We start from the raw sequence: 12,082 nt of genomic DNA on the forward strand, positions 1-12,082 counted from the left end.
TATCACCATACAATATTATGACAATATTATTCACTATATTCCCTATGCTGTGCATTATATCGTGTGACTGACTTTATAACTGGAAGTTTCTATTTCTTAATCCTTTCCACCAATTTCACCCACCTTCCCCTCCCTCCCCTCTGGCAGTCACCAGTTAGTGTGCTATATCTATGAATCTGTTTTGTCATATTTATATGTTTCTTTTGTTATTCAGAATTCACATATAAGTAAAGTCATATAGCATTTATCTTTCTCTATTTTACTTAGCATAATGGCATATAGATTCATCCAGTTTTTGTAAATGAGAAGATTTAATTATTTTCTGGCTGTGTAATATTCCACTATATATGTGTGTGTATATATATACACACAACTTGGAGATATATATATACATATATATATGTATATATATATATATGTATATATATATACACCAACACCCACCCACACATCTATATTTTTTCCTTCCTCTATCAGTGGACACTTAAGTTACTTCTATATTTTGGCTACTGTAAATAATGCTGCAATGAACATAGGGGTGCATATATCTTTTTGATTTAGTGCTTTTGTTTTCTTTGGACAAATACCAGGTAGTGGTTGTTGGATTGTATGGCATTTATACTTTTTACTTTTGTGGTATCTCCATACTGTTTTCCACAGTGCTGTGCCATCTGCAGTCCCACCAACAGTGCACAAGTGTTCCTTTTTCTCCACATCCTCACCAACACTTGTTAACTGTCTTTTTGATAACAACCATTCTCATATTTATGAAATGATATCTCATTGTGGTTTTTATTTGTATTTCCCTGATGATTTAGTCATGATGAGTACTGTGCTTGTTGGCCATCTTTATGTCATTTTTGGAAAAACGCCTATTTAGGTCTTTCAAACATTTTTTAAAGGGATTGTTTATTTTGATAATGAGTTGTATGAGTTCTTACATAATTTGGATATTAATCCCTTATCAGACACATCATTTGAAAATATCTTTTTCCATTCAGTAGTTTGCCTTTTTGTCTTGTTTCCTTCATTATGAAAAAGCCTATGAAAAGTTGATAAAGATCATTTGTCTTCAGGGACACACAAATAAAAATATAAATAAATACCTTATTAAAATAACAAATACAAAAATCTGCAAGTACCAACAGCTGGTTAGTATTTGCAGCACATGGAACTCTCATTCATTGTGGGTAGGAATCTAAAATGATTGATTCAGTTACTTCTGATTATAGTTCAACTATTGCTGACAAAGTCAACATGTCTTAACGTAGAATTGTGGTCCAACAATTGTGGTGTTAGGTGCTTACCTAATGTGTTAAAAAATTTCTGTCATACACAAAAGTCTTCATACTGATGAGTACAGTGGGTTTATTATAATTCCCTCAAATTGTAAGCAATCAAAGTGACCTTCAATGTGTAAACTTATACACAAGCTAAGGTACAGCCATAGAATGGAATATTATTCATCAATAAAAGAAATGCTTTGATCAGAAGACATAGAGTATCTGAATACCTAGAGAAACAAGACCTGTATATTTGCTGCCAACAAGACTCACTTCAGATCTAAAGACACGTACATCCTCTGAAAGTGAGGGGATGGAAAAATGTATTTCACACAAGTGGAAATCAAAAGAAAACCAGAACAACAATTCTTACACCAGAAAAAAATACTTTAAAAATAAAGACTGCTACAAAAGACAAGGACACTATGTAATGAACAAATGATCAATCCAAGAACAAGATGTAATAATTGTAGATATATATGCCCTCAACATAGGAGGACATAAATACAAAGGCAAATATTAATGGACATAAAAATAAATATCAACAGTAAACAATAATAGTAAGGGATTTTAATACCTTATATATGTCAATGGACACATTATCCAGACAGAAACTCTAATAAGGAAACATTGGCCTTAAATAAATACCTAGGAATAAACCTACCTATGGAGGCAGAAGGCCTATGCTCAGAAAACTATAAGATACTGATAAAAGAAATAAAAGATGACACAAACAGATGTTCTTGGATTGGAAGAATCAATACTGTGAAAATGACTATACTGACCAAAGCAATCTACATATTCAATGCAGTCTCTATCAAATTACCAATAATTGGTAAAATGGATCATTTAGTCCATTTACATTTTTCACAGAATTGGAACAAAATTTATAATTTGTATGGAAACACAAGAGACCTCAAATAACCAAAGCAATCTCGAGAATGAAAAACAGAGCTGGAGTAACTGGATTCCTTTACTGCAGACTATACTATAAAGCAACAGCAATCAAAACAGTATGGTACTGGCACCAAAACAGAAATACCGATCAATAGAACAGGACAGAAAGTCCAAAGATTAAACCCAGGTATGTACAGTCATCTAATCTATGACAAAGAGTCAAGAATATACAATGGAGACAAGACAATTGCTTTAATAAGTGATGCTGAGAAAACTGAATAGCTACATATAAATGAATGAAATTAGAACCCTAATATCATAAACAAACTCAAAATGGATTAAAGCACTAAATGTAAGGCCAGATACTATAAAACTCATAGAAAACATAAGCAGAATATTCTTTGACATAAATCTCAGTAAAAGCTTTTTCAACCCACCTCCTTGAGTAATGAAAATAAATGAAAAAATAGACAAATGGGACCTAATTAAACCTAAATCCTTTTTCACAGCAAAAGAAACCATAATCAAAACAAAAGACAACTCTCAGATTGGGAAAAAAATATATTTGCAAACAAAGCAAGTGACATGGGATTAATCTCCAAAATAAACAAGCAGCTCATGCAACACAATATTAAAAAAAAAAAAAATAGAGCCCAATCAAAAAAACCGGGTGGATGATCTGAATAGACAATTCCCTCAAGAAGACATACAGATGGCCAAAAACACATAAAAAGATGCTCAACATCACTAATTATTAGAGAAACACAAATTAAAGCTACAATGAGGTATCACTTTAAATCAGTCAGAATGGCCATGATGAAAAATTTATAAACAATAAATGCTAGAGAGGGTGTGAATAAAAGGGAGCCCTCCTGCACTGTTGTTGGGAATTTAAACAGGTGCAGGCACTATACAGAACAGTATGGAAGTTCCTTAAAAAACTAAAAACAGAGCTACCATATGATCCAGCAATCCCTCTCCTGGGCTATATCTGAAGAAAACCATAACTGGAAAAGATACATGCATCCCAATGTTCACTGCACTACTATTTACAACAGCCAGAACCTGGAAGTAATCAAAATGTCCACCAACAAAGGAATAAAGATGTGGTACATATATATACAATGGAATGTTACTGAGCCATAAAAATAACAAAATAATTCCATTTGCAGCAAGAGGGATGGACCTAGAGACTGTTATACTTACAGTTATACTTAGTGAATTAAGTTGAACAGAGGAAGACAAATCTTATGTGATATCATTTGTGGAAGCAAAAAAAAAAAAAGGTACAAATGAACTTAGTTACAAAGCAGATATAGAGTCAAAGATGTAGAAAACTAACTTATGGTTACCAAGGGGGTAAGGAGAGGAAGGATAAATTGAGAGATTTTCATTGACATATACAAACCACTCTATAAAATCAATAACTAATAAGAATCTATTGTATGGCACTGGGAATTCTACTCAATACTATGTAAAGGCCTATATGGGAAAAGAATCTAAAAAGAGTGGATATATGTATACACATAACTGATCCAGTTTGCTATACAGCAGAAACTAACACAACATTCTGGAGGAGGAAATGATAACCCACTCTAGTATTCTTGCATGGAGAATTCCATGGACAGAGGAGCCTGGTGGGCTGGAGTCCATGGGGTTACAAAATCAGACATGACTGAGCATGGATGCACAACCCAACATTGTAAATCAACTGTGTGTGCTAAGTTGCTCAATCATGTCCAACTGTTTGTGACCCATGGACCATAGCCTGTCATAGATTATGTCCATGGGGATTCTCCAGGCAAGAATACTGGAGCAGGTTGCCATGCCCTCCTCCAGGGGATCTTCTCAACCCAGGGATTGAACCCCACGATTCCCACATTACAGGCAGATTCTTTACCATCTGAGCCAGTTTAAAAAAATAACACATTAGACCAAATGAACATTTTAATTGATATTTATAGAGCATGTCATCTGAAAGCAGAAAAATACATATTCTTTTCAGGTGCACATGGAACCTTCTCCAGGATAGAACACATGCTGGCCACAAGACAATTCTCAGGAAATTTAAGAAAACTGAAATCATATGAAACATCTTTTCTGATCACAATACTATGAGGCTGGAAATCAACTACAAGAAACAGCAACTTCAAAAAAACAAACAAATAGAGGCTAAACAACATGTAACCAACAGATCACTGAAGAAATGAAAGAGAAAAAAAAATAGACAAAGTCTTTCATTTGTAGAGACAAATGAAAATGAAAACAGGGTGATCCAAAATCTATAGGACACAGCAAAAGCAGTTCTAAAACGGAAGTTAATAGCAGTATAATTTTACCTTAGGAAAAATACGATATAAGGAAGAAAAATCTCAGATGAACTACTTCACTTTACGCCTCAAGCAACTACATAAAAAAAGAGTAAACAAAACCCAAAATTAGCAGAAGGAAAGAAATCATAAAAGTCAATGCAGCAATAAATGGAGATGAAGAAAACAATAGAAAGGATCAGTGAAACTAAAAACTGGTTCTTTGAAAAAATCAATTTGATAAGCCTTTAGCCAGACTCATCAAGGAAAAAAGAGGTCTCAGATCAATAAAATTAGAAACGAAAAAAGGAGAAGCTACAACTGACATCACAGAAACAAAAAAGATCACAAAAGCAGACTGCAGAAAACTATATCCTAATAAAATAGACGACCAAGAAGAAATGGAAAATTTCTCAGAAATGTACAATCTTACACAATTGAACCAGGAAGAAACAGAGAAAATGAACCACCAAATTACCAGTAATTAAATCCTTTATTTGAAAACTCCCAATAAATTAAAGTCCAGGACTAGATGGCTTCAAAGGTGAATCTGATCAGATACCCAAGAGTTAAAACCTATCCTTCTGAAACTCTTGCAAAAAATAGCAGAGGAAGGAACACTTCCGAACACACCACCCTGATACCAAAGCCAAACAAAGATATCACAAGTAAGAGTACAGGAAAATATCACTGATGAACGTAGACCCTAAAATCCTCAACAAAATATTGGCAGTCTGAATCCAACAATACATTAAAAGGATCATAGACCATGATCCAGTGGCATTTACTCCAGGGACACAAGGATTTTCGATTTTCACAAATCTATCAATGTGATACACCAAATTAACTAACAGAAGACTAAAAACCATATGATCATATATTAACAGATATATATATGGAATCTAGAGAAGGAGTAATGGCAACCCACTCCAGTACTCTTGCCTGGAAAATCCCATGGACAGAGAGCCTGGTAGGCTGCGGTCTATGAGTTCGGCTAAGAGTTGGACACGACTGAGCAACTTCACTTTCACTTTTCACTTTCATGCATTGGAGAAGGAAATGGCAACCCACTCCAGTGTTCTTGCCTGGAGAATCCCAGGGATGGGGGAGCCTGGTGGGCTGCCGTCCATGGGGTCACATAGAGTTGGTCACGACTGAAGCGACTTAGCAGCAGCAACAGCAGCGAAGTAGTACTAATGACCCTATTTTCAGGGAAGTAATGGAGATGCAGACATAGAGAATGGACCTGTGGACACAGCAGGGAAAGGAGATGGTAGGACAAATTGAGAAAGTAGCATTGACATAAGATAGATAGCTAGTGGGAAACTGCTATATAACACAGGGGGCCCAGCCTGGCACTTTATGATAACCTAGAGTAGTGGGGGAGGAGAGGGCTGGGAGGCTTTTGAGGGAAGGGATATATATATATATATATATACACACACATATATACACATATATGCTGCTGCTGCTAAGTCGCTTCAGTCGTGTCCGACTCTGTGTGACCCCATAGACGGCAGCCCACCAGGCTCCCCCGTCCCTGGGATTGTCCAGGCAAGAACACTGGAGTGGGGTGCCATTTCCTTCTCCAACACATGAAAGTGAAAGGTGAAAGTGAAGTCGCTCAGTCCTGTCCGACTCCTAGCGACCCCATGGACTGTAGCCTACCAGGCTCCTCCGTCCATGGGATTTGCCAGGCAAGAGTACTGGAGTGGGTTGCCATTGCCTTCTATGTAAATAATTATGGCCAGTTCTCACTGTTGTGCAGCAAAAACCAATACAACACTGAAAACAATTACCCTCCAATTAAAACATAAATTAAAAAACCCATATGATCATCTCAACAGACACAGACAAAGCTTTTGTCAAATGTCACCTTATTATACTATAAAGTATTTAATTTGGTAGTATCTTTTTTAAGATGCAATGCACATAACCTCTTAAATTGTTCAATTCAGTGTTTTTTAGCATATTCACAAAGGTTGTAATCATTATCATGATCATTTATGGAATACATTCATCTCAAAACATAAACCTCATACACTTTAACTATCCCCTCTCTGCTAATCACCCATACCAGCAGTCCTAGGCAACCACTGTTCTGCTTTGTCTCCATAGATTAGCTTATTATTACACTCTGTTGGATTTAACTTGCTAATATTATTTTGAGCACTTCTGCATCTGTATTCATAACAGATAACTATTGTGTGGTGTTATTTTTTATTGTGTCTTCATCTGTTTTGATATCTGGGCAATATTGGTCTTATCAAAAGAATATTGGCCATATAAAATTAATGTTTCAAATGTTTGGCAAACATTCAACTGTGAGACCATATCAGCTTGGACTTTTTGTTGGTGGTGGTGAAATTTTTTCGTTGCTAATTAAAACCTTTCACTTATTATATGACTATCCAGATTCTGTATTTTTTTTTCTAAATTCAGCTTTGTTAGGTTTTTTGTTTTTTCCAGGAATTTGTACATTTATCCTGTTTTTTATTTTCATACAGTTTTCATTGTCCCTTTAATTTTAGTAGAGTCAAAAGGAATTATCTGCTCTTTTCTTTCTTTGCATTGAATATTCGCTTATTTTCTCTGTCAACATAATGAAATCTTTGCCATTTTGTTGATCTTTTCAAATGATCATTTTTGGCTTTATTGATTTTTATATTGTTTTTCTACTTTCTATTTCATTAATTTCTGCTCTAATCTTTTTATTTTCTTTTGCACATAGGCTTTACTTTTTAAAAGTAAATTTTTAAGTTGAAGGGTTATTGATCTATTAATGTAGACCTTTCTAGCCATAAAAATTCCTTAAGCATTATTTTTACTGAAATTCATAAGGTTTGGCATGTTGTGTCTTTATTTAATTTCATTAAAAGTAATTTATAGTTTCTCATTTCTTTTTTGGCATGTTATTTAGGAATGTGCTATTTTGATTTTCACATATTTATGAGTTTCCTCCATTTCTTTCTCTTATTGACTTAAATTTTACTCCACTTTGGTTATAAGATCATAAACCTTTATTTTTTTGGAACTAAATACATATTAATAGAAAATAAAATACAAAAAATTCTCTTCAGCAAACAGAAATATTTAATCCTTTTTCAACAAATCAGAAGTTGCTTCATCCTCAGAGTGCAGTTTTTGATGCGTGTGTTTACACTTAAGATATGTTTCACAGACTGTTCATTAAACTGCTATTGCAAAGCAGGAGGTAGAAGGGACCATCTCAGGAGAAAAAGACACTGGAAAAGCCACACCTCAGAATCATCTGGAAATTGAACACTTTCTATCTTACCACTTTTCACTTCCAATTATTTTCATTTATTTACCACAATCTGCCCTTTCAGGGGATAAAACTGTTAATAGAGGTGCAATCCCCCAAATAATCTTTCTTTCCCACCATGCATGCAAGAGCCCAAAACTTTCTCCGTGAAATCCACACACCCATTTCTAGAAACGTCAGCTGGAATGATCCATCTGTCCCCCAGAAATTTCTCCTTTCTCCCAATAGACTGAGCAACCAAGTTCTCTGAATCCCCTGAACCTCAAAATTCCAGGTATCACAGCCAGTGCCAGGAGAAAAACCTGAAAGATGAGAGCAGAGAAGGCTCTCTGCCAGTGCTAGGTTTCCTCTTCTCAACAATAAAAATCCTAGTTCTCTGCAATCACAGACACGGAAAGACATTTGCCAGCACGACCCTGCCCCATTTCCTAATTCCCACCCCTGCATTCTTACCCTGATAGAGTCCCTTCCACTCAGTGACCCTTGCAGCATTGCTCCTACGGAGGGTGCCCAGCAAACATCCTCCTGCCGAGTGCAGCCCCAGTGAAGCAAGGTCGCCTTGGCGCCAGAGACTGGAAAGAGCCACAGGAGGACACAGCAGTATCTCTGTGATTGCAGATTTCATGTTCATTCCCATCACCACCCTTCCTCTCCCTGTCCTTCCACACTAGAGAAGGACTGAGAAGAGGGTGGTGGGCTCGGGACATTTGTGGGTCTTTCATAGTCAGGCAGTGATTTCATCTGTCTGTCCTAAGACCTGCGGTCTTGTGCCCTTTGCACGCACCAGCCCATTACATCAAATATACAAATCAAGGTTCCCTCATTTTCTTGTGTGACTCCGGTCACCAGCAGGAGGTTGTAGGCCATGAACTGCACGCTCAGCACATTGCTCATCCGGTGGGTGCAGACGCCTAGGAGCTCTCTGGATGAGCTTGTCTGCGGGCGTGCGGCTGTGAGTGCCCTTGATGTCCCAGACACGCACTGAGTTGTCCATGGATGCTGACACAATCAGGCTGCTGTCCTGGCTGAAGGTGAGGCTGGTGATGTTGTCCGTGTGGCCCTGTAGCTCTTTGTAGAGGGTCCCGGACGCCAGGTCCCACAGCTTCAGCCGCTGGTCCTTGCCTGCAGACACTAGGTACTTACCGTTGGAGGAAAAGGCCAGGGAGTGCACGAGGCCGCGGTGGCCGGTGAAGAGCCTCACCGAGTTCCCCTGCTGGGTGCTCCACAGCCGCACCGTCTTGTCGGTCGAGCCCGTGGCTAAGTAGTTTGAATTGGGGTGGAACTTGATGCAGTCCACGTCCGCCACGTGCCCGGTGTAGATGCGCAGTGGGTACGTCCGATCAAATGACCAGAGGCGGGCCGTGTGGTCGTGGCACCCGCTGGCGAAGTACAGGCTGTGCGGGCTGATGTCCAGGTCCCACACGGGGCAGGCGTGGCCCTGGTACTGCACAGTGTTGGTGAAGCTGCCCAGGTCCCAATACCTAATGGATGTGTCTTCAGAGCAGGAGAGCAGCGCTGAGCTGTCCGGAAGGAACCTGGTGCCGTACACCGGCCCAGTATCCCCGAAGGACTTTCATCTCCAGAGCTGCGCTGTGGTTCTCATCCTCCTCCGGGACATCATGAGCCAAGTGGATGTGAGACGCGTCGACTTGAGGCGGTTCGGATTTTAACTTCTTGGAACACAGACTCCACAGTTTTATACAGGAGTTGTCAAAGCCTGCGGCAAGCAGCCTGCTATCCGGGGAGACCTCCGCCGTGTTCAGCAGCTGCTTCGTGTTGTAGAAAGCGTAGAAGCAGATCGTGGTGAGGGACAGGGGGCCGTCCCGGACGCGCTTGATGCTCTCCCGCAGGGCCTCCAGCGCCTCCTCGTTCTGAAGGGCAGATTTTGGCATGTCAGTGGGCTCTAGGCTGGGGCCCTCACCGCCGGAGGAGCCACCGCTGGCGTAGAGCTGGTAGTCCATCCTCTCAGCGGGCCACAAACTGGGTATGATGTGCCAGACGAGGACTCTGCCCAGCGCAGTGTCGTCCCTCTGGAGACAGCAGCGAAAGGAATAGCAGCTTGTCTTCCGGTCGACGTACCACGTACTTGTTGTCCAGGAAGCCCCGCAGCCGAAGTTACACGTAAACAGGATATCCTGCCTCGTCCGCGTGGTCCGCAGCTGCACAATGACGTCATCGGCGCTGGCCTCCTGACTTCAGGGCTCTGCGGGGAGTCAGAGTGGGTGAGAAAATTTCACAGCCTTCCTACTGTACTTCATATTGCTGGGCTCTCCCTCGCAAGAGGCTGCAGACACTGTGAAGGTACAACCAGATTCTGATTGGGCTGCGAGGCTGGCTGCCGTCTCCTGGGCTTTCATCAACCGGCGCAGGCCCTGCTTCAGCCGGCAGGACGAGACTCGGCCGTCTGGATCTGCTCCGTGAGCACTTGTGTCATGACTGGAACATCCCAGGTGGCTCCTCCTTCCCCCCACTGCAGCCGCCGCCGCCAGGGTTTCGCCATGCCGCGTGCCCCTCAGCCCCCGCAGGGTCTCCAGGGCAGCTGAGAGATGACTGACTGAGGTGGCTAGCTGACTCAGAGCCCCCTCGGGCTGAGCCAGGCCCTCATAAACATTTATAGTCTTTCAGTTCTGTTCAATATATTGAATTTTGTTCTATGGCCTATCCTGGAGAATTCTCTTTGTGCACTTGAGAAGAGTATATATTCTACTGTTTGAAGTGTTCTATAGAGCTCCGTTAGGTCAATTTAGTTTACAGTGCGTTCAAGCCTTCCATTTCCTATTTCTCTTCTATGATGTTTTTCAATATCTTTGCGTTGATCCTACTTAGAGTCCTTTAAGCTTCATGGATGTGTGGATTAATTTTTTTTCATCAGGTTTAGACATTTCAATTATTATTTTTTTAAATTTTTTTTTCCTCTTTTTCTCTTTGTTCTCTTTTGTTATAATAGTCTTTGTTTTAAAAAAAAAGTCTGTTTTGTTTGATGTGAGTATTGCTACCCCAGCTTTCCATTTCCATGGAATGTATTTTTCCATCCCATCATTTTCACAATTTTTATTTGTGTCTTTAAATCGTTGAGTCATGTATAGGCAGCATTTAGATAGGTCGTGTTTTTTCTGTCCATTCAGCTACCCTGTGTCTTTTGATTGGAGCGTTTAGTCTATTTACATTTAAATAAGTCTGCTGCCTTTAGTCAAGGCTATGGTTTTTCCAGTGGTCATGTATGGATGTGAAAGTTGGACTGTGAAGAAGGCTGAGCACCGAAGAATTGATGCTTTTGAACTGTGGTGTTGGAGAAGACTCTTGAGAGTCCCTTGGACTGCAAGGAGATCCAACCAATCCATTCTAAAGGAGATCAGCCCTGGGTGTTCTTTGGAAGGAATGATGCTAAAGCTGAAGCTCCAGTACTTTGGCCACCTCATGTGAAGAGTTGACTCATTGGAAAAGACTCTGATGCTAGGAGGGAATGGGGGGCAGGAAGAGAAGGGGACGACCGAGGATGAGATGGCTGGATGACATCACCAACTCGATAGACCTGAGTTTGAGTGAACTCTGGTGGTGATGGACAGGGAGGCCTGGCATGCTGCAATTCATGGGGTTGCAAAGAGTCAGACATGACTGAGTGACTGAACTGAGCTGAACTGTACTTATTGTTACATTGTTAATTGTTTTGCATATATTGGTGAGCCTACTGATTTTCCACATTTTTCTGCTCTGCATCTTTTTATTTTTCTTCATTTTTTTTTCTATTACTCAGATTTCATAAGCTCTGTTGATTTATCTTCAAGTTCACTAATTCTTTCATCTGCCAATTCAAATCTGCTAGTAGATCCCTCTAAGGAATGTTTCTTTCAGTTGTATTTTTCAGCTCCAAATTGCTATCGTTTCTACATTATTTCTGTGCTGTACTGTGCATAGTCTCTCAGCTGTGCCCTACTCTTTTTGACCCCATGGACTGTAGCCCTCCAGGCACGTCTATCCATGGGGATTCTCCAGGCAAGAATACCGAACTGGGTTGCCATGCCCCTCCTCCAGAGGATCTTACCAACCCAGGGATCTAACCCAGGGTTCCTGCATTGTATACAGATTCTTTTACTGTCTGAGCCACCCAGGAAGCCCAAAGATACTGGAGTGGGTAGCCTCTTCCTTCTCCAGGGCATCTTCGCAACCCAGGAATTGAAACATGGTCTTCTGCATTACAGGTGGATTCTTTACCTGCTGAGCTCTAGGGAAGCCAATATTTTTCTATTTCTGTAATTAATATTTTCCTTTGCTGGAATATTGCCATCGCATGGTTTTTACTTCTTTTA

The 12,082-nt window shown here is 40.2% G+C and overlaps 1 pseudogene; it reads right to left on the reverse strand.

Moving 5' to 3' along the window:
• Window positions 1-8,525: 8,525 nt before the first annotated feature.
• Window positions 8,526-10,132, reverse strand: LOC108634712 (annotated as a pseudogene).
• Window positions 10,133-12,082: the final 1,950 nt, after the last annotated feature.

This window comes from Capra hircus, unplaced genomic scaffold (genome assembly GCF_001704415.2).
Source record: "Capra hircus breed San Clemente unplaced genomic scaffold, ASM170441v1, whole genome shotgun sequence".
NCBI classification, from domain to species: domain Eukaryota; kingdom Metazoa; phylum Chordata; class Mammalia; order Artiodactyla; family Bovidae; genus Capra; species Capra hircus.